Source organism: Schistocerca serialis, chromosome 2 (genome assembly GCF_023864345.2).
Source record: "Schistocerca serialis cubense isolate TAMUIC-IGC-003099 chromosome 2, iqSchSeri2.2, whole genome shotgun sequence".
NCBI lineage: Eukaryota > Metazoa > Arthropoda > Insecta > Orthoptera > Acrididae > Schistocerca > Schistocerca serialis.
The window spans coordinates 1156220596-1156240829 of record NC_064639.1 but is presented as its reverse complement, the minus strand read 5'-3'; the positions used below and the strand labels follow the sequence as shown (position 1 = coordinate 1156240829).

Genomic DNA, 20234 nt, shown 5'->3' with positions numbered 1-20234 from the left:
ACAAAGATTAAAAAAAAGTGGGCAGGAGACCTGCTTTCGAATCCAAATAAATACACAAGAACAAAATAAGAACACAGTGAACAACAAATAAAATATAATAAAGTATTATACCCTTTCCTTTCTCCTTTTATTTTATTTTTTTATACAAAGTTCAGAGGCATATTTAATTTTTGTTCGTTGGCGGAACCTGAAGTGGTGGCGAACGGACGTCCTAGTTAGCTTCAGGATGAAAGTGGCGGTGGGACTAGCTTTGTTTTTGTTTTTAGGCTAGATAGGTTTTTGGGGGTAGTATGGGTGATAGGGGCCAACGCCTGAAGTGGAAGAGGTAATTTTCTTTATTTATATTAAAAAAAGGGGTAGCGTAAAAAAATTAAAAAATAAAAAAAACAAAAAAGGGGGTAGCGAAAAAAATAAATAAATAAATAAAAAAGCAAGAGATAAAAAAATAAAAAAATAAAGGGGTAGCGTCATTAAAAAAAAGTGAATTACACGTGCCAGTACAATGTAACCGTTTTGCGTCCAACCTTTTAACAACGGACCTGTTAACTAAGGGAAACATTTGGTTACTACTTGTAATATCTGTAACTATTATTATGGAAATGACGTAAATAATGCGTCCTCAGTCACCAGTCCGCCCCCCTTAGCTGAATGGTCAGCGTGACAGACTGTCAATCCTCAGGGCCCGGGTTCGATTCCCGGCTGGGTCGGAGATTTTCTCCGCCCAGGGACTGGGTGTTGTGTTGTCCTAATCATCATCATTTCAACCCCATTGACGCGCAAGTCGCCGAAGTGGCGTCAATTCGAAAGACTTGCACCCGACGAACGGTCTACCTGACGGGGGGCCCTAGTCACACGATATTTCATTTCAGTCACCAATAAAAATATCTGCGCTAATACCCGTTGCGTCCTGTATACGTATAGCACTGATGCACCAGTAAATTTGACAGACGGTACAACTTTTTTTAACTTTCCAAATTGTACTAGTATTATTGTGAAAAACGTGAAACATAATGTAAATGATCTAGCTTACAAAACACCCGTTCTACTAACACTTCAATACTGCTCGTCAATCTGGGATCTGTACTACATAGGATCAATGGAGGAAATAGACAAGATTTAAAGAAGGTCAGCTCGTTACGTTACAGGTTTATCCAGTACGCGCGAAAGCGTCACGGAGGTGCACAGACAACCCCACTGGCAGACGCTGCAAGGCAGATATTCTGGATTGAGATACGCTGTACTATTAAAGTACCGAAAGCCCATGTTCCTAGAAATTCAACCAGTGTACTGCTTCGTCCTACGTATATCTCGCAGAAAGACCATGAAGATTAAATTTGAGAAATACAAGCCCACACAGAAGCTTACCGTCAACCGTTCTTCCCGCGAATCATTCGCGAATGGAACAAGAAAAATGCGGAAGTAACACTGGTACACAAGGCACCCTCAGCCACACACCGTAAGCTGGCGTGCGGAGTATAGATGTAGGATGCAGATGTGAACAGCGTAATTGGTAGCTTTCAGAGAACAGCCTACCGGTTAACTGCAACAAAACGCAAAGCACACAGTTTCCGTTCCGTTCGCTTCTGTAGTGAGAATAATGCTTAAACGCTTCAGAGCGCGCTGTAATCAGTCTACTATTGTCATCACATTCGCTAAGGCTGAGATGCGTGCAGGATAGCAATATATTTATATATTTCACGTTTTATACTGGTTCTCTAAATATTGTTAGTAGGCTTTCGCAGGATAATCACGTACAGTTTCAAATGTCTGCCAGTTGAACTGTGTCGGTGTTTCCTCCACGCTCTCCCGTTGAGTCGAATAAACTTGTCATGATTAGTGCTGCCCTCCTTTGAATACGTTCAATAGTTTAGCATACCCAAAAATTGTCATGCCATTGTATTTGTGTAAATTCACCAATTCCATTGGTGACTCAAACCTATTGTAGTCGTAGCATACATCTCTGAGATCTATGAAGTGCATGTATTTACATTTCTGAACACTTAAAGCATGTTTATAATCTTTCCCTCACTTTGACATTGCATCGAGTTATAGCTTCATACTTCTGTATTTTTTTTCAGATAGTACTTCATTATAGATAGCTACATCAATTGCGAAAGGTTAGAGGTGAATGTTTCATGAAAACAAACCTTCTGTCAGCCTCATCTGAGGTACAGCTTTGTTTCTACGGCTTTTGAAAGGTATTGTGTATGTTTTGTTGAAAAGGGTAATCTGCTGTAGAGAATCTTCATAAAAGTACGTATTTTGCACGGTTTATCGTCAGCCACTATTCACTAAAGATAGTGAGGGATTGTTAGAGGCTTACTCTTCAATTTCATTGGTTAACAATTAGTTTTCTGAATTCAAATGTGGTGTTACCTACCTTCAAAACTATCTACGTGAAGAACATACTAAAACAAGCATCAGAAATGAATACGTAAATAAAGAACAAATTGTAGCGTTAGTTTATCAACAGTTAATGGTCTGTGAAACAAATGACGCCGTACGTCTATTTCAAGGAGAACTGTATAGCATTTTACATGAGATTTTAGTTAACTCGCTAATTTAGAATATCTCCAGAATCAATCTCAGAGACAGACGTCGATTTCATAAAATTATTCGCTGTAGTTCCTTGTACAGGATGGTTAGAAAGAGTCTGAAACGCTCGTAAGCGTGTTGCAGGGTAGGTTGTACTGAGAAGCAATTGTTAAGAAAACATAGGATACCTCGCGGCATTTCCATGTTAATTAGCACTGAAGTTAGCGAATAAGGCCGTGGCGGACGCAGATTCAAACGGCCCTCCAAGTACAGCAAGTGTCACTTGTTCTCGTACTGCAGATGTTATCGCACGCATCTGGCCAACGTTTATCACGGGTTAGATCTTTACCGCCGTACCATATGCAATTTTTGTATCGCTCTCTTGTCTGGCTTTATGAAACCAAACGAAGAGCACGTTTGGCGTCAGCGTCTCTGACAGGACGCTTGAATTTGGGCGCGCAACTGCCTTAGAATGGCTCTGAGCACTATGGGACTTAACATCTATGGTCATCAGTCCCCTAGAACTTAGAACTACTTAAACCTAGCTAACCTAAGGACAGCACACAACACCCAGCCATCACGAGGCAGAGAAAATCCCTGACCCCGCCGGGAATCGAACCCGGGAACCCGGGCGTGGGAAGCGAGAACGCTACCGCACGACCACGAGATGCGGGCGCGCAACTGCCTGATTGGTTAATTTCAATGCCAGTTAACTCGCAAACGGAGCAACCTATCGATTTTTTTCTTAATAATTATCTTTCTGCAAAACCGGAACTCGAACGCCGTCATAAGTTTAAGAGACGGTTTCCGACCACCCTTTATAGTATTTGTCGTTATGTTCCCTGACAGTCAAGAGTTTCTTTGTCTTTGGTTATAAAATTTCTTGGGAGTCGTTACATCTATTTCCTGGAAGTCTAAAGGTGTCTCAATCAGATGCAAACTCCCAGACAAATACACTTCATATATGTATGACGCAGTGTGATGCTTCTCGATGCTTATTCCCATGGGTGTGTGCAAGCACTTCTGCGTGACAACACGTTGACATTTAGATAGAGTTTAATTCACCACAGCCTTTCCAATCACACTGTACGTCGCAGCCCGCGGGAGGGACGCTGCAAAACTGGAGACTCTCTCCGCGCTGAAAACATCTTTTGGTAATTCACTTGTAAACGAGCCGTCAGTCGCCTATAAACTAAGGATAACTACGCGTCTACACTGTGTGAGTTACGTCTTACGCGAAGAGTTTCATTCTGCAGCAGCTGATAAACACATTACATTAGAAATATTGTTAGGCTAAGTGCATGCAGACAGCGACCGTTAGTCGAAGTATGTTTTCCTCCTACGTGTTCTGAAAGTTTCTTGAAGGTATTAACGATCTCTTGCAAGTCTTGACAAGGCACTCCTTGTTCTACTCCCAAATAAAAAAAAAGTAGAAGTCGTTTCAGTAAAATATGATTTTGCATATTCACATGTGCCAACGGCCTGGCCGCAGTGGTAACACCGGTTCCCGTCAGATCACCGAAGTTAAGTGCTGTCGGGCTGAGCTAGCGATTGGATGGGTGACCATCCGGTCTGCCGAGCGCTGTTGGCAAGCGGGGTGCACTCAGCCCTTGTGAGGCAAACTGAGGAGCTACTTGACTGAGAAGTAGCGGCTCCGGTCTTGGAAACAGACATACGGCCGGGAGAGCGGTGTGCTGACCACATGCTCCTCCATATCCGCAACCAATGACGCCTGTGAGCTGAGGATGACACGGCGGCAGGTCGGTATCGTTGGCCCTTCCAATGCTTGTTCGGATGGAGTTTCATATTCACATGTACGCTTTATTAAAATGCTGCGTTTTCTTTTTCCTGTAGATGTAAGATTTGAGGTTTTACTAACCAAATAATGTAACTGGATGTAAACGAATGTGCTTTCCAGTCATCCTTCTTTTCTACAATGTGTTTTGTTAATCTTGTAGCAGAAAATACTAATAAAGCTTGTATCTCTAAGACAACTCCCCAGATGTTTTCACTGTACAGAGGAAGATGTCAGTGTAGAAAGTCATCTGGAATTAGCAGAATAACTTTTCAGTCCGTCTCGATTCACTCGAGCAACAGAGCTCCCCTCAAAATTATTGACGCTCTGTGGCAGAGCCGTTATGTGCGTTATGTTCCACAGTGAGCTAAGCTAGTGTACAGGGGCGTCACTGTAGGCCTATTTGCTGGCAGTACAGGTGGAAACCCGAAGGTAGCTGCGTTTGATGGACCAGCCCAGTTCATCACCATTCCATTGGCGCCCGATGGCACGCCCCGACTGAGAACTTGTTAATCGGGAATGGGCTCTAATTAATAAACCCGCTTCTGACAGCCACTTCTTCAGTAATTGAGCAGGTGTGATGTCATAATTGCCGAATGACGGACGGCTTAGCAGGCGTGCACAGTTAAAATTAAAACGACAAGAGATCCATCTTACACTGTGACAGGCAAAGCTCTTGGCTAGAGGAAGACAATAAGTATCTCACGGTTGACGTCCGTTAAAATCCACAAGTGTCGCATTCTTAAGTTGTAAATCTACTGACGCTCCCAGTTACATGCAACAGGTCCCGCACTACACTGAAGTCGGGTGTTTTCACCTGTCTCAGCGGCTGTCACGGTGCAGTAATTTTCCACTTTGATCACGTCCACCACTGTAACAAGCTAAATGCATTCGGCAGCACTCGATACCTGCCACGTACTGTACTTGGAACGATGTCTTACGTGCCCTGCCATGATTTAAATACATAGATTGACAAGTTTTTCAACCTCAGAAGAATGAGGCCCAGTGAAAACTTATAAAAGAGCAAATGGATGCAATTTAAACCAATTTGTGTCAGAGCAAACTCCCCACGAAACTCATGGTACTTTGGGCTGCGTACCCGATTGATGCCCCCCCCCCCCCCTCCCCATAAACGGACAAGGTCAAAATCTGTAGTAAAGTAGTATCGTGCCATGTACATTTGTTTAGAAACCCCAATGCAGTTATTAAATCACGTATCACAACAGATTCGGGGCAAAAGTTAGTGTTCTTACATTTCTTTTCGAGCAAGCATCCATTTAAAAAAAAAAACTACATAAGATATTTCTTTCGTTCTATCCACAAAGATTAAATCATTTCACTTTTAAGGTTGCACTTGAATGTAAAAGGTACAACAAAGTATTCGCTGGTGCATTTTTGAAGCTATTACTTCTACATTTTTGTTTGTAGTAGGCATCACCACTGTTCATATCAGTAATATAACTGTTCGGTAACTCTTTATTAACGGGATTAACCCTGCTCCTCACAGGACAGGGACTGAAGGCTGTCATACTGCTGCTTTTCATTCTAAATATTATGTAAAATATAAAATTTTGGGCTCTAATCGAATAAAGTAAGGAACTTCAATTTAGATTATATGCTACTTCTATTAATGAGATTCCTATGTACAATTCATATGACTACAGTCTGTCTTTCGGCATTGCTGAATCCGATGATGCCAATTCTTGACATTATGGATACGCAAAACGCTAGTCACTTTTATCGCTTAGTTAGCAACAGATAGCACTGTGTAACCTGGATGGGCCGCTTTCGACAAATAACGTAACACCTGTTCGCTGCCATTACTTTTCATTGCGTGGTACACGCAGGCATTGTGCGCTGTACTGCCTTTCCCTTTGACGGCATTCGTACCGCAGAATGTGCTTTTACTGCTTCAACGCAGAGGAGTATACAAATATAAATCGTCAAGCAAAAACTGTGTTCTATAACCAGTTGTGCTCCATTTTTTAAAGTATGTATGTATTGTCCGTGTACAAGTTCGGAAGGAATAACTCAACGGATGACATTCGCTTCATTCAAATTTCAAGCAGACACAATGAATATTTCATTATTAAAGCAATCAAAACACTGAGGCATCACAATTGTAACAAGTGACTGAGGAATAAGAGTACCTTATAGAAACAATTTCACAATAAAACAGAAAATAACTCAAATTGTGGGATCTTTGCTTCTTCGTCCATTCATGCATGTGACCTTCAGAATCATTTCGATCTGTCTGAGCAGAAAAGTACGTTGTGCTTTCCAGATCACATACACACTGAGGAGCCAGAATATTATAACCACTGTCCACTGCCAAGTTGAAGGCCCTCTGATGGTACTGCAGGTCCGTAATGCGATACTGAACGCACAGCAGGTGAGTGCTGCTGGCGCGAACTGGAGGTGACTAGCGACAATACGAAACGCAAATGAGGGAATTCACTGACATTAATGACTTCGACAAAGGTCAGATGGTTATGGCCTGGCGCCTGCGACCGAGCATCTCGGAAACGGTGATGCCGGCAGCCTGTTTGTGTTTCACTACCGCGAGCACCTGTGGAAAGTGGTCGAACGACGGCGAAATCACGAGCAGGCAACAGTAAGTTAGACGTACGTGCTCCATCACAGACCGTGCTCGTCAGAAGCTTGCACTGTGTCAGATCTGGCGGCAGAGCACAGTGCTGGTGCAGGCAGAAGGGTCTCGGAGCACACCGTTCAGCACACATTGTAGAACACGGGGTTTCAGCAGCATCCCTTGCACTGGTATACTCTGCAGCAGAATACTGTGCACCAGTTCGGCTCCGAAGCACCCACGCACAGAAAGTAGACGTCCAACTGAAGTCAGTTATGAGAGTAATTAGCGCTACAGTCCAGTCTACACCAACTTGCTGGCTACCAGTGATTTCAAACATCTGTCCACCATACCTCCGTCGAAAGGCTGCTCTTTGCAACCTCTGTCAGCAAGTTTCTGAAAACAACTCATCCCTCCTGATGACGATTTGCTGTCACTGCCCAGGAAATGCCTCAAATCTAGAAGGCCAGCATATGAAATGGGAGTCCAAATGCTATCCACAGGATTCGACCAGGACGCAGAGTGGAAACGTGAGTGGCAAGCTACAAGAACCCGAAACCACGAACTTGTAGACAATTCAACAGTTCCAGTTCCAGGCTTCCACCAACCGAGTGACTGCCCAGCGAGACGATTCCCTGGTGGCATTGAGAAGCTCCATCAAGCATCCCACGAGGCACTCCGCTCGATCGCGTCCATCAACATCAGAGTGTAGTCTGAGCCGTTTTAAAACTTGTGTACAGTATATAATTTCACATGTTCATTTTTATATATATTTGTTTGTTTTGCTAACTGTGTATTACTGTAATTGGTGCATACGATAATAATAATAAGCAGCAGACAGTCCTGTCGTGTCCTCATGTTGACTCAACGACATTGTCACCTCGTCGGATGCACCATGTTTCTTGTTACACGAGGTCGATGGTCGTGTCTGTATACACCGTCATCCAGGCTAACAGCTGCTAGAAAAATGCACGGCGTCACAGATGGAAGCCGGTGGAGGGAATATTATGCTACGCAGGGTACTTACTTCGGCTCCCATGAGACCTATGGTAGTGACTGAGGACACCATCAGCCGGCCGGCGTGGCCGAGCGGTTCTAGGCGCTACAGTCTGGAACCGCGCGACCGCTACGGTCGCAGGTTCGAATCCTGCCTCGGGCATGGATGTGTGTGATGTCCATAGGTTAGTTAGGTTTAAGTAGTTCTAAGTTCTAGGGGACTGATGACCTTAGCAGTTAAGTCCCACAGGGCTCAGAGCCATTTGAACCAATTTTGAGGACACCATCACAGCCACAGACCACGTGAACATTACTGCGGACCAACTGCTTTCTTTCATGCTTGATGTCCTCCCACTGGCGATGCCATCTTCCAGCGAGATAACTGTGTGTCAAAAGACCAGAATCGGGTAAACCATGACTTAAGGAGTATGGCAGTGACCTACCATTGATGTCTTGGCCACGAATTCGCCTGATGCGAAGCAGATGGAACATACCTGGTTCTCTGTGGGGCACCATATCCTCGCCTAAAAACTGTGAGCCTGGGACTGGTATTCTGTCATTCTGCGCAACGGATTAATTTGAGATGTACTCTTTACCCTGTGGCTCCTGCAAGATGCAATTTAGACACCCACACTACTACAGAAGTCAGTCAGACGCTCCTAACGTTCTAAAGAGAAATGCCTGAAAAACTTTCAGCAATAAATATCTTCTGGAGTCGCCCGCTGTAAGGAAATGATACAAAAATTCACAAAATTTCTTATGTAACTAGTGGGATACTTGGGTACTGGAGTAGTGCTAGTTAGTGTATGAAAAACATGAAACTAACGAAAATTATTATTTATTTTGAAAAAATTCTAAGAAATCACAATGGCACTTTTAATTACAAATTGAACAATTTATATCCTGGTTCTTTTCGGAATGTGAAGTTACCTCTCAACGATAGGATTCGCTAATGAAATTTCTGTACAAAGTTTAAGATTGTTATTGACTTGGCAGAATGGCTGAGAGCCACACCTAATCAACTTGAATAAGTACCCATTAGAATGTTGCTAGGTACGGTCGCGGCTGTCATGTGTGAAATGCAGTGAAGAGTACTGTTGTGGAGGAAATATGGGGCTCGCAAGAGCTGTAGCACACAATACCATAAGCTGCGATGACTGCTGTCTGCGCTGCTCGCTGCTGACAAATTCTATCTGGATTGACCTTCGCCTATCAAACTCTCCCTATGCCTTGATGAAGTCAAGGATTCCTATTCGCCCCTAGTCTAACTATTGGCGTGGTACACCGGTCAGATAACCAGTCCACCGACATGCCACTCAAAAATTCACTCGCAGGCATTTAACTATAACTCTGTCCATTCACACCGCACAATAAGTGTGTCGGCCAACACAGTGAACAACACTTAATCGCAAGGACTCAATATAGAGTGGCACTTCGATTCGATCTCGACAGAGGTGCTCTCCCAGTGAAGTACTGAGGAGCGACTTGTTCCTAGCTCTTTGAGTACACGTACGAGCACGCACGCTCTCGATACGTGTTCTCGCTCCAAGAGCGACAATGGAACTTTCTTTTTTTTTTAACACTACAGAGTAGCCCACCACCTGGGTTACTAAGGTGGGCCGTGTGCTACTTAAAACAAGTAACAAGCCAGGCAGTGTTTGGTCTCGTAGCTGAAATAGCTGCTTGCAAGTTATGTCGGCTTGACAAGTCCCCATTCCGTTACCGTCCCTGCCACGTGGAGGTGGACCTTTTCTAATGTTTCTGCCCTGGCTGTTGCTCTGTGTGTTAGTACGCTAATTATTACAGTGAGTGACGTTTATCTGCAAACTAATTGAAAAAATAATATAATTATTTAAATATAAAATTAAACAAATAACATATAAAATGAAATATACACGAAAGAAAACAAAGAAAAAGAATTCTAAACTATAGGGTGTCTACAGAGAACCGGGTTCTCGCTGCTACAATTTTAGAGTACAATTTACACATATGCCCAAAATTTGAAGTGGGCTAGATTTATCTATGTAATATTATAAGTGATATTAGAATTTTACATGAAATGTGGTAGCATAATGAATATTAAAATAACTTACATAAACAATCTTAGATACAGGAAAAATTAAATTAAAGTATGATAGAACAAACAAGTTATCAATTTTTAGAAATAAGTGAATATCAAAGTTAATATAATTAATAAAAGGAATATGATTATACTTAGAGTAAAGAAAATAAGTTTCTGATTCTCTCACATGCAATTCCTGAATGTGAAGGCTATGTATGTGCCTGTAGACTAACCATAACTAGATTCCTCTATGTGACATTAAAAATGAGATTACAAAAACAGAAAAACAATATTAATATATCATAAAAGCTAGAGGACTATATAGACAAATCAAAAATAAGTTGCATGGAAGTTTAAATTATGATAAATTAAATGTAAAATTACTTAAATTAATACAAGTAAGTCCAGAATATGTAGCAAGACAAGTGACAAGGTTGTGAGCCAGGAAGGGGAATCTGCATGAATGTCCAATAAGATCTCTGATGCTCTATAAGACAAAACTGGGAACCTACAGTGTCTACATCCATATAGTATTGATCTACACCTTCCGTCAGAATTAATCCATGTCTGTTCTATTGTCTGTGTCACTGTCAGAGCTTGTATCTTCCCAAGTAATGTGTTGAGGTTCTGTCTCTGTCTGATTCTTGTTCTGACAGTAGGATGTTGATTTTTATATATATCAAGCAGTGTCATTGACACTGAGTCAGCCAGACTATTTAAGATGTTCCATTTGTCTGGGTCCCGAAGGACTGCACTTACCTCATCATCTCTTATTGCAGGTCGTTCATGGTCGAGTTGATTACACCTTAGCACAACATGTTCAGGCGTTCCAAGAATGCCACATGTGCAAATCTCTGTTTGCCTTACTCCCATACGGTGTAGATGTGTTGGATATGGTCCGTGCCCAGTCAAGTAGTGAACGATGCCACGACTTGGCTCCACATGTTTTAGTTTTAACCTCTCAAATACATTTGGAAAAAAGGAAAACACACGCCGCCCTTTGTCTGATGTCTCCCATTCTCTTTGCCACGTGTCTAGCTTCCATTTGTGTAGCTGTTGCTTGGTTTGTATGTTTTCTCCTGTTATTTGGAAAACCGTTTCGAAGTCACCATTTTTCAACCAATATGAGTCAGCTCTACAGCGAATAGTGAGGTCTATTGGGCATGTTCCTAGGACCACATACAGGGCCTCAACAGGTGTTGTGCTAAATGCCCCCGACATCCTAAGTAATACACTTCTTTGCCCTCTCCTGACTATTGTTTTATAAGTTACCAAACATAGACGATGTGCCCAGGCACTTGCTGCAAAACATGTGATAGACTCAAATAGTGCCGTGTGATACATCCGCATCGTCATTAATGGTAATCTGAATTGCACTGAGTTTAATCTCGCAAGTTTATGCATAATTTTAGCAGCTTTGTCAACAGTGTGCTGTATGTGTTCTTTGAAAGAGACCCGTTCATCTAGATGGAGTCCTAAATATCTTGCTACCTGTTTCCTTTGTATATTAGTGTTATTGAATTTTATACTAGGATTTCGCTGGAGTATTCCCTTGAGCAATAGGTAAACTGTTTTATTTCCTGCTATTTTCAATTTATTCTGATTACACCAGTGATAGATCATCCGTAGTGTTAGCGTACATTTATTTTCCAATTGCAGTCTAGATGGTGCAGAAACAACAACCAAAAGATCATCTGCGTAAGCGACAACACCTTCTACAAGTGTGTCCCTATCCAAGATGTCCAATAGGGGCTCAATCGCTATATCCCAAAAAATGGGACCACAGATTGATCCCTGTGGACATCCCTTGGTTACTCTCTTAACCACCTTCTGTGTTCCTGCTTTCCATTCTACAATTCTTCCCCTACAGTAGTCCATAAAACTAGAATACAGGGCAGTAGGTAGTCGAATTTCCCGTAGTCTAGCAAATAGTGACGGCCACCAGAGATTATCAAAAGCTCCAGCAATATCAATGAGTACAGCGACCGCATATTTCTCCGTCGTATTCCCCACAATTTGTAGGGCCCGGTTTATGGCGTCATCTATCGATTTTTGTTCTCTAAATCCAAATTGGTGGGGAGTTAGACCAAAAAGGCCCCTATGTGCCTGTAGTCTATCACACAGGAGCCTCTCCTGCACCTTTGCAAGTGTGTTCAGGAGACAGATAGGTCTATAGGATTTCGGGTCAGTAGGATCCCTATCTTCAGACTTTTTAATAATGGCTGCATTAGCCATTTTCCAGAGAGTAGGGATTCTTCCTTGTAGAAGGGCTTCATTGAAAAGGTCAGTTAAATACGGGGTGATCAATATACTGGCATTCTTCAATGTTTCTGTGCATATTCCATCGGGGCCTGGCGTCTTTCTATTTTTGAGTTTATCTATTGCTAGGGCTACCTCTTCCTGCGAGAAAGGGAGTGTGACATCGTGATTTACATATGCAGATTCCATTCCGTCACGTAAGTCACGATGATGCCGCTCGTCCTCTATGTATGAGTCATCTGGCAGAAGCTTGTTTAGGAGATACTCTGCTGAGCATCTCCAGCCACTTGTCATGGTTCCGTCTGTCCGTTTTAACGTTGACATCACCGGCGGGGTTTTAATGCGATCAGTCATTAGTTTAAACGGTTGTCCCCATATATCTTTCTGTAAATTCGTTGTAACAAAGTCGGTCCAATACTTTTGTCTGGTTTTATAGAGTTCAGTTTTATACTTTAGTTTTGCATTCCGGTACTGATCCAGTCTAAGCTGTCGTTCTTGGGCTGATGTAGCCCTCTGATAGTACTTTCTCTTATTCCGCGAGTCTTTCCGTAGTCGAGTCAGTTCAGCTGTCCAAGATCGTTGATGCCTCTGCTTAGCACTGGCCAGTGGGATGGCACTCTTTTGTGCCTTTTGCAGGACATCTGTCAAAACATGTGTTTTAAAGTCTGTACTACCTTGGGTAGTGCACAATACCGATTCTTCTATTACATTTCTTAATTTGTTGCAGTCTGCCCTACCAAAAGCTAAATACTGTTGTTGTGTCTGAGTATTTTGAGTGTTTCTATAATTGTCTGTGTGGATAATAATAACATTGTGATCACTATGTGTGGCCCCATCCATGACTTCCCACATATAAATATGTGGTAAGGAAATATCATTTGCCAAGGAAATGTCAATATTACTTTGGCCACCGGCATGACCGCGAAAGGTTGGTGGTTGTCCCGCTCTGTTTAATGGAAATAAATTACATTCGTTTATTACATCCTCGACCATGTGTCCTCTAACATCTGTCCTATCACCATGCCATATGGTTGACCGTGCATTTATGTCTGCTAATATAAGCAATCTTTTCCCTTGTGAAAACCGTGAAATATCTCGCATTTTTTCGATAAAGGGATCAATTTCATATGAGTATTGGGCATATATAGATGAAATTATCCATATGTCAAGCCCGTGTACAATCTCTACTGTAGCAATGTGTTCTGTACAGAGCTGAGATATCCTTGTTACAGTCAAATTAGGGTTAATCAGCACTATTGCTGCTTTAGCATTTTGAGTTCCCACAATTGTGGTGAGTTAAATCGATAAGCCGGTAACTTTGCCACCCCGCATGTGTGGCTCTTGCAGGCAATCTATATCAGCATGTATTTCGTCTATTAACCTGTTAAGTTCCATGCCTACATGGGTATGGCACTGAGCACTATGGGACTTAACATCTATGGTCATCAGTCCCCTAGAACTTAGAACTACTTAAACCTAACTAACCTAAGGACAGCACAGAACACCCAGCCATCACGAGGCAGAGAAAATCCCTGACCCCGCCGGGAATCGAACCCGGGAACCCGGGCGTGGGAAGCGAGAACGCTACCACACGACCACGAGATGCGGGCCTACATGGGTACTTCCCATACAGTTGAGTTGGATTATCGTCATTTGTTTAGTATGACTAGAATTAGATGCCTGTGTGAGTACTTCCGTGACTGGTTGGGGGTGTACTGTCTCGCGATTTAAGTTACAGTTCATGTTAGTGAGCATCATTCACTATATCGTAATATGTACGTTCAATTTGTCTTTCATAAAGCATTTTATATGTTTGACATTCAGGCCCCCCTGCCTTGTCACAGACCTTGTTCCTGTACTTGCATGGAATACATCCAATTTCTGTCTCCTCTTTACAGTCAATTCTCTTATGCCCTGTCTTGGCACATCTTCCACACACCTGCATCTTATCACATCGTTTAGTGGCGTGTCCAAGACCCCAGCAGTTAAAGCATTTCTGTACACCTACGAAATCTCTAATATTTAATACTTCAAACTGAATGTACACCCTATCACCCAGTAATAGCTGCTGACGAATTTTTGGTGATACCTCAAGGACATTGTTTACTGTACGTTTCCCTCGTGGTCCCGTTTTGAACTTAATTGAAACACCCTCACTGAATTCTTCCCTTGAAATGTACTCACTTAGATTGATTTCATACAACTCTTCGAGAAATTCATCATCAGTTAGAGTTGTTGGTACTTGATACACAGCAAGCAGTGGCCTAAATTTTCTAGGTTCCTCACATCTGATATTCTGAAGCAGTGCTGTCTTTTACATTATTTTTATTTTATCTGCTTGTGTTTCTGTCTCCAAAATTACAGTGTTTGCCGTCGATCTTATTGCCTTTATTTTAACTTTGTCCTGTTTCGGATTTATTGTCTTTGTTACCACTTCCCTTATTGTTTTGACATCCGTATTATTATCTGACTTGGAAATGAGGGTGCTAGTCTGTTTCGCTTTCATTTGACTAATCTGTTGTTCCAACTTACTTTTCAAATTCCTCTGGGGAACATTAGCAACCGCAGTTGCGAAGGACACTGGAAGGGATCGATTTTCGGATCTCAACTTCTCGTTCTCCGCTTTCAGTTCTACTATCTCTGCCTGTAGTTTCTCAAAACGTGCCTGCAAATCACGAGCGCTTACTGCTGCTAATTCCCTACTTAACCTAGTATTTTCTACTCTGAGTTCTTCTAATTGCCCATATAGTTTCGCCTGCCCCAATGCAAGAAATCATATTTTATTCTTTACCGATGAGGATATAACAGTTGATGTTGTCTTTCCTCTAAGGTCTGTCTGAAGTTCTGTGATTATTTCCTCCACAGCCTCTGTCATGCGACTTTCCATGTTTGATCTTCTAGGTGTCTCTCCCCATGGACTGCTACGCGGTATCTCCCTACTGTGCCTACTTGTGGGTGTGTCAATACTGTGTCGACGAACACTGTTAGGTGTACCCTCCATATTCATTGACATGGTTTCACCTCCACCATTAATTAATCCGTTAGCTGCCACCAGCTTTTATAGACATATTCCTACTCTGTTTCCGCGTATTAACGCGAGAGTACACAGGTCAATGTTACAGCGTTCAGTACAAATCATCATAAAGACTTTGGACAGGAAAAGTCCACATGATATTAAAACAGACGCCAAGGATTAGCACGTCAGCGCTCTTCTTGTGTCTCTCTCTATCGCGTAAAAAAAAAAAAAAAAAACCTGCCCCTCTCCACGCCAGGCGTGAAGGGGTATATCTTTCGGTCTCTTCCATTACTGCTTCAGCTCAAGGCGTCAGAAATATCGTCTGCCAATTAGCATTGCTCTTCTGAAATGGGAGAATGACGTTTCGTTTAAGGCGACCAATCCGGAAATCTGTAGCATTGGCGTTTGGCATTTGTTGTCTCCCTGTGAAAATCTCTGAAACTGCGTGCTATGTGTAAAGAATACGTAGGCTGGCCGCTCCCACACAATGTAGTGGAATTTGCTTTTAAGCCGAACACGGGGTCATTCCCCCTTTCACTCGGGCCATGCTGTCCGCTCCACAGGCGGTCACCCGCCGACGTACATAGGCTGCGTCGTCCTCTGAAGGGACCAGACTCCCGTTGTGCGGTTTCTCTCCTGAACTAGAAGCTCCTGTGACCGTTGTGTCTGCAATGTATGTGTGTACGCCAGCCTCGAGTATTTCAACCACGGTGCGCTTACTTGTTAATTGCATATCGTTTACATGAATTCATACAACATTGACTTTATCTTATCGAGTTTGGGTTCGAATGAAGTGTCTTGATGCGCGGAATATGATCGTGAGGGTGGAATATATAAGCAATGAAGGTCAGGAGACCACGACGTCTTACAAAACTACGGCTGGTAATTTAAGGGATTTGCGTGAACTGCGATTAGATTTCTGGTGATACGTACCTCGTGAAACCTACCACGGGCTTATACAATCTGCCACACAGAATTTGTGCCGTGTAGCTTTCCAAAGTTGGGGTATCGATTATTAAGCATTGTCAAAAAAGTTCTGCTTCATCAGTGTATGGCTCGCCCGTGATTTCTGTGTACCATCATACTCTTGTTTGCTCTCAAAGAAGGCGGAGTACATACTTGTCATTTTGGAAGGCAACTGCTTACAAAACCCTTTAGGTATTCCTCTTAAGGAGTGTTTTTTGAATTGAGTCCCTGTAACACAACAACAGAGTTGCCTAATAAATTTTTCGCACAATGAATTCTGTAACCATAATATAACTGAACCAACCAGAGGTTGTTGAGAGCCTTAGGGAACGATTGACATGAACAGGGGAAAGAGACACGTTAGAAGAGGATGGGTAGCTTTGAGAGATGAAATACTGAAGGCGGCACGGGATCAAGAACGTAAAACGACGAGGGCTAGTAAAAATCCTTGGATAACACAAGAGATACTGAATGTAACTGATGAAAGGAGAAAGCGTAAAAATGCAGTAAATGAAGCAGGCGAAAGAGAATACAAACGTTCCAAAAATGAGATCGATAGAAGTGCATAATGGCTAAGCAGGAATGGCTAAGATGTATAAGCATATATCACTAGGGGTAAGATTCATGCCGCCTACAGGAAAATTAAATAGACCTTTGGAGAGAAGAGAACCACCTGCATGAATAGCAAGAGCTCAGGTGGAGAACCAGTACTAAGCAAAAAAGGGAAAAAGGTGGAAGACTATATAGAGGGTCTATAGAAGGGAAAAGTACTTCAGAGCAATATTATGGAAATGGAAGAGGATGTAGATGAAGATGAGATGGGAATTATGATATGCATGAAGAATTTAACAGAGCACCGAAAGACCTAAGTGGAAACAAAGCTCCGGGAATAGACAACATTCAGATAGAACTACTGATAGTCTTGGAAGAGTTAGCTGGGAAGAAACTTTTCCATCTGGTGACTGAGATGTATGAGACGGGACACAGACTTCAAGAAGAACACAATGATACCAATTTAAGGGCCCTGATACCAAAGGTGAAATTCAACTACTGAATAATAGAAGGATTTTGATATCACAAAGTGACTCATTACGAGAATTTCTAAAGTATTACCAGACACGATTATTGAATGGAATTTAAATAAGAACAATGTATCTGGGGTAACGGGATACTGGCTGAATTCACATAGAGGAGTGGGATCAATTATCACGTTGTAGAGCCCTTTGTGAGTGAGCGTATGCCTTAACACGTTACCCTTGACCATCACGAACAATATCGATCAGGAATGAAAGCGCTTGATACAGATCACGCGTGCTAGCTGTGGCTGTGTAGGGCGACAAGGCGACCGCGTGAGCTGTGAGGGATCAAATTAATTACGTCGCTGTGCCGGTGCTGCGAATACGTTACCACCTGGAAAACTGGCCGCGCGCCGACAGCTCCGACCACAGGGATGAGGTTGCAGCTGCTTTCAGTTGCGGTCCGCGTCCATACGGAAAGACCCAACCGAAATGGTGTGAGCGCGAAACGACAAACAAATCCAACTTCGTCACAAGTGGTAACAGACAGGTTCTGCCCGGACTACCGCGACAGTAATACTTGACTCTTGCGATCACCTACACTCCAGCTGACAAGAAGTGATGAACTCTGGCAGTCTAGAAGCAAAACATGACCGATCTCTCTGGCCGTCCAGAGGCGAGTCCCCGAACTCCTTACCTCGCCTTCGCACCGAAAGATTAGCCCCTTGCCCCCACCGCGCAGGAAAATTTCCAGTTGTTGGAAGGCACGGAAACAGCTGCCAATGATACTGTTAGATTCTACCGCTCAGTTCGGCTCCAAACCATTACAACAAATTTTCCTTCTATCACGGGATGTCAAACCAAATTTGGAGTGTGCTCTTTTGCATCATTACAAGTCATATCGGCCCAACAGTCAGATGGCGTTCCTCGGTCTACGTCCAGGAAAGTATAGGTCTCAAGGTGCCTCTGACCATCGGACGGTAGAGGCCCATGTGGGCACAGTACTGTCGACACCCTGGAGACACAGACATCAAAATACTCCGAATCACTGCAGACAATTCAGCCATCCGACGTCGTCTGGTGGGCAAGCGGTGGGCTCCAGTGCACTAAAACGATACGCGAGGCGCCGTCCACGTCCTAGACACCTTGCTCGCTTCGCCACAAAAGGCAAGAACGCCGAGCACCTCGTGTGGTCCAAAGAGATCCGCGACCGCTCTTGTCGCCTAGGTAGCCGTGCCGCCACACATCCACCCACACCTTATAAAGTACGACAGCCCCGACACCCAGGTACCACCTAAAGAAAATCAAAGCTCTTATTTCAGATTTCATTACTCCACTGGCCTTCATTGGCCATTACCTACTGGGAGCTTAACAAGAAAAGTTGAATTAAGGCAAAAAAAAAAAAAAAAAAATGAAGTGGGACAAATCAGCAGAGCTTCGCGTCTTTCCACATACACTAAAGTGCCAAAGACACTGCTACACCTGCCTAATATCGTGTAGAGCTTCCGCGAGCAGAAGTGCCGCAATACGACGTGGCATGGACTCGATTAATGTCTAAAGTAGTGCTGGAGGGAACTGACACCTAGTATCCTGCAGGGCTGTGCATAAATCTGTAAGAGAACGAGGCGTTGGAGGTCTCTTCTGAACAGCACGTCGCAAGGCATCCCAGATATGCACAATAATGTTCATGTCTGGGGAGTTTGGTGGCCAGCGAAAGTTTTTAAACTCAGAAGAGTGTTCCTGGCGCAATTCTCCAGCAATTGTAGACGTCTGGGGTGTCGCATTGTCCTCCTGGAACTGCCCAAGTCCGTCGGAATTCACAATGATCAGACAGGGTGCTTAAGAACGCGTCACCTGTCAGAGTCGTATCTAGGCGTATCAGGGTTCCCATATCACTTCAACTGCACACTTCTCATACCTCTACAGAGCCTCCACCAGCTTGAACAGCCCCCTGCTGACATGCACAGTCCATGGATTCATAAAGTTGTCTCCATATCAGTACGCGTCCTTCCGCTAGATACAACTTGAAACGAGACTCGTCCGACCAGACAACATGTTTCCAGTCATCAACATTCCAATTTCGGTGTTGTCGGGCCCAGGCGAGGTGTAAAGTTTTGTGTCGTGCGGTCATCAAGGGTACACGAGTGGGCCTTCGGCTCCGAAAGCCCATGTCGATGATATTTAGTTGAATGGTTCGCACGCTCACACTTGTTGATGCCCCAGCACTGAAATTCGCAGCAATTTGCGGAAGGCTTGCACTTCTGTCACGTTGAACGATTCTCTCCAGTCGTTGTTGGTCCCGTTCTTGCAGGATCTTTTTCCGGCCGCAGCGATGCTTTTATGTTTTACCGGGTTAGTGATATTCACGGTACACTCGTGAAATGATCGTACGGGAAAATCCCCACTTTATCGCTACCTCGGAAATACTGTGCGCCGTCTGTAACAGAAATCTTGATAACATGTCATTGCATTATCGTGTGGCCGAGCGGTTCTAGGCGCTACAGTCTGGAACCGCGTGACCGCTACTGTCGCAGGTTTGAATCCTGCCTCGGGCATGGATGTTTGTGATGTCCTTGGTTTAGTTAGGTTTAAGTAGTTCTAAGTTATAGGGGACTGATGACCATAGAAGTTAAGTCCCATAGTGCTCAGAGCCATTTGAACCATTTTGTATTATTGCGAAATATGGGAGAGAGTGTCACGGAAATGATACAGGATTTGGGCTGGACACCATTAAAAGAAAGGCGTTTTTTCGTTGTGACGGAATCTTCTCACGAAATTCCAATCACCTACTTTCTCCTTCGAATGTGAAAATATTTTACTGACACCGACCTGCATAGGGAGTAACGATCACCACGATAAAATATGAGCTCTTGCTGAAAGATATAGGTGTTCGTTCTTTCCACGCGCTGTACGAGATTGGAATGAAAGAGAATTGTGAAGGACGTTCGATGAACCCTCTGCCAGGTACTTAAATGTGATTTGCAGAGTATCTGTGTAGATGA

At 43.4% G+C, this 20234-nt stretch overlaps 1 pseudogene; it reads left to right on the top strand.

Annotated features, from left to right (window-relative positions):
* Window positions 1-4008: 4008 nt before the first annotated feature.
* Window positions 4009-4126, top strand: LOC126459078 (5S ribosomal RNA; annotated as a pseudogene).
* Window positions 4127-20234: the final 16108 nt, after the last annotated feature.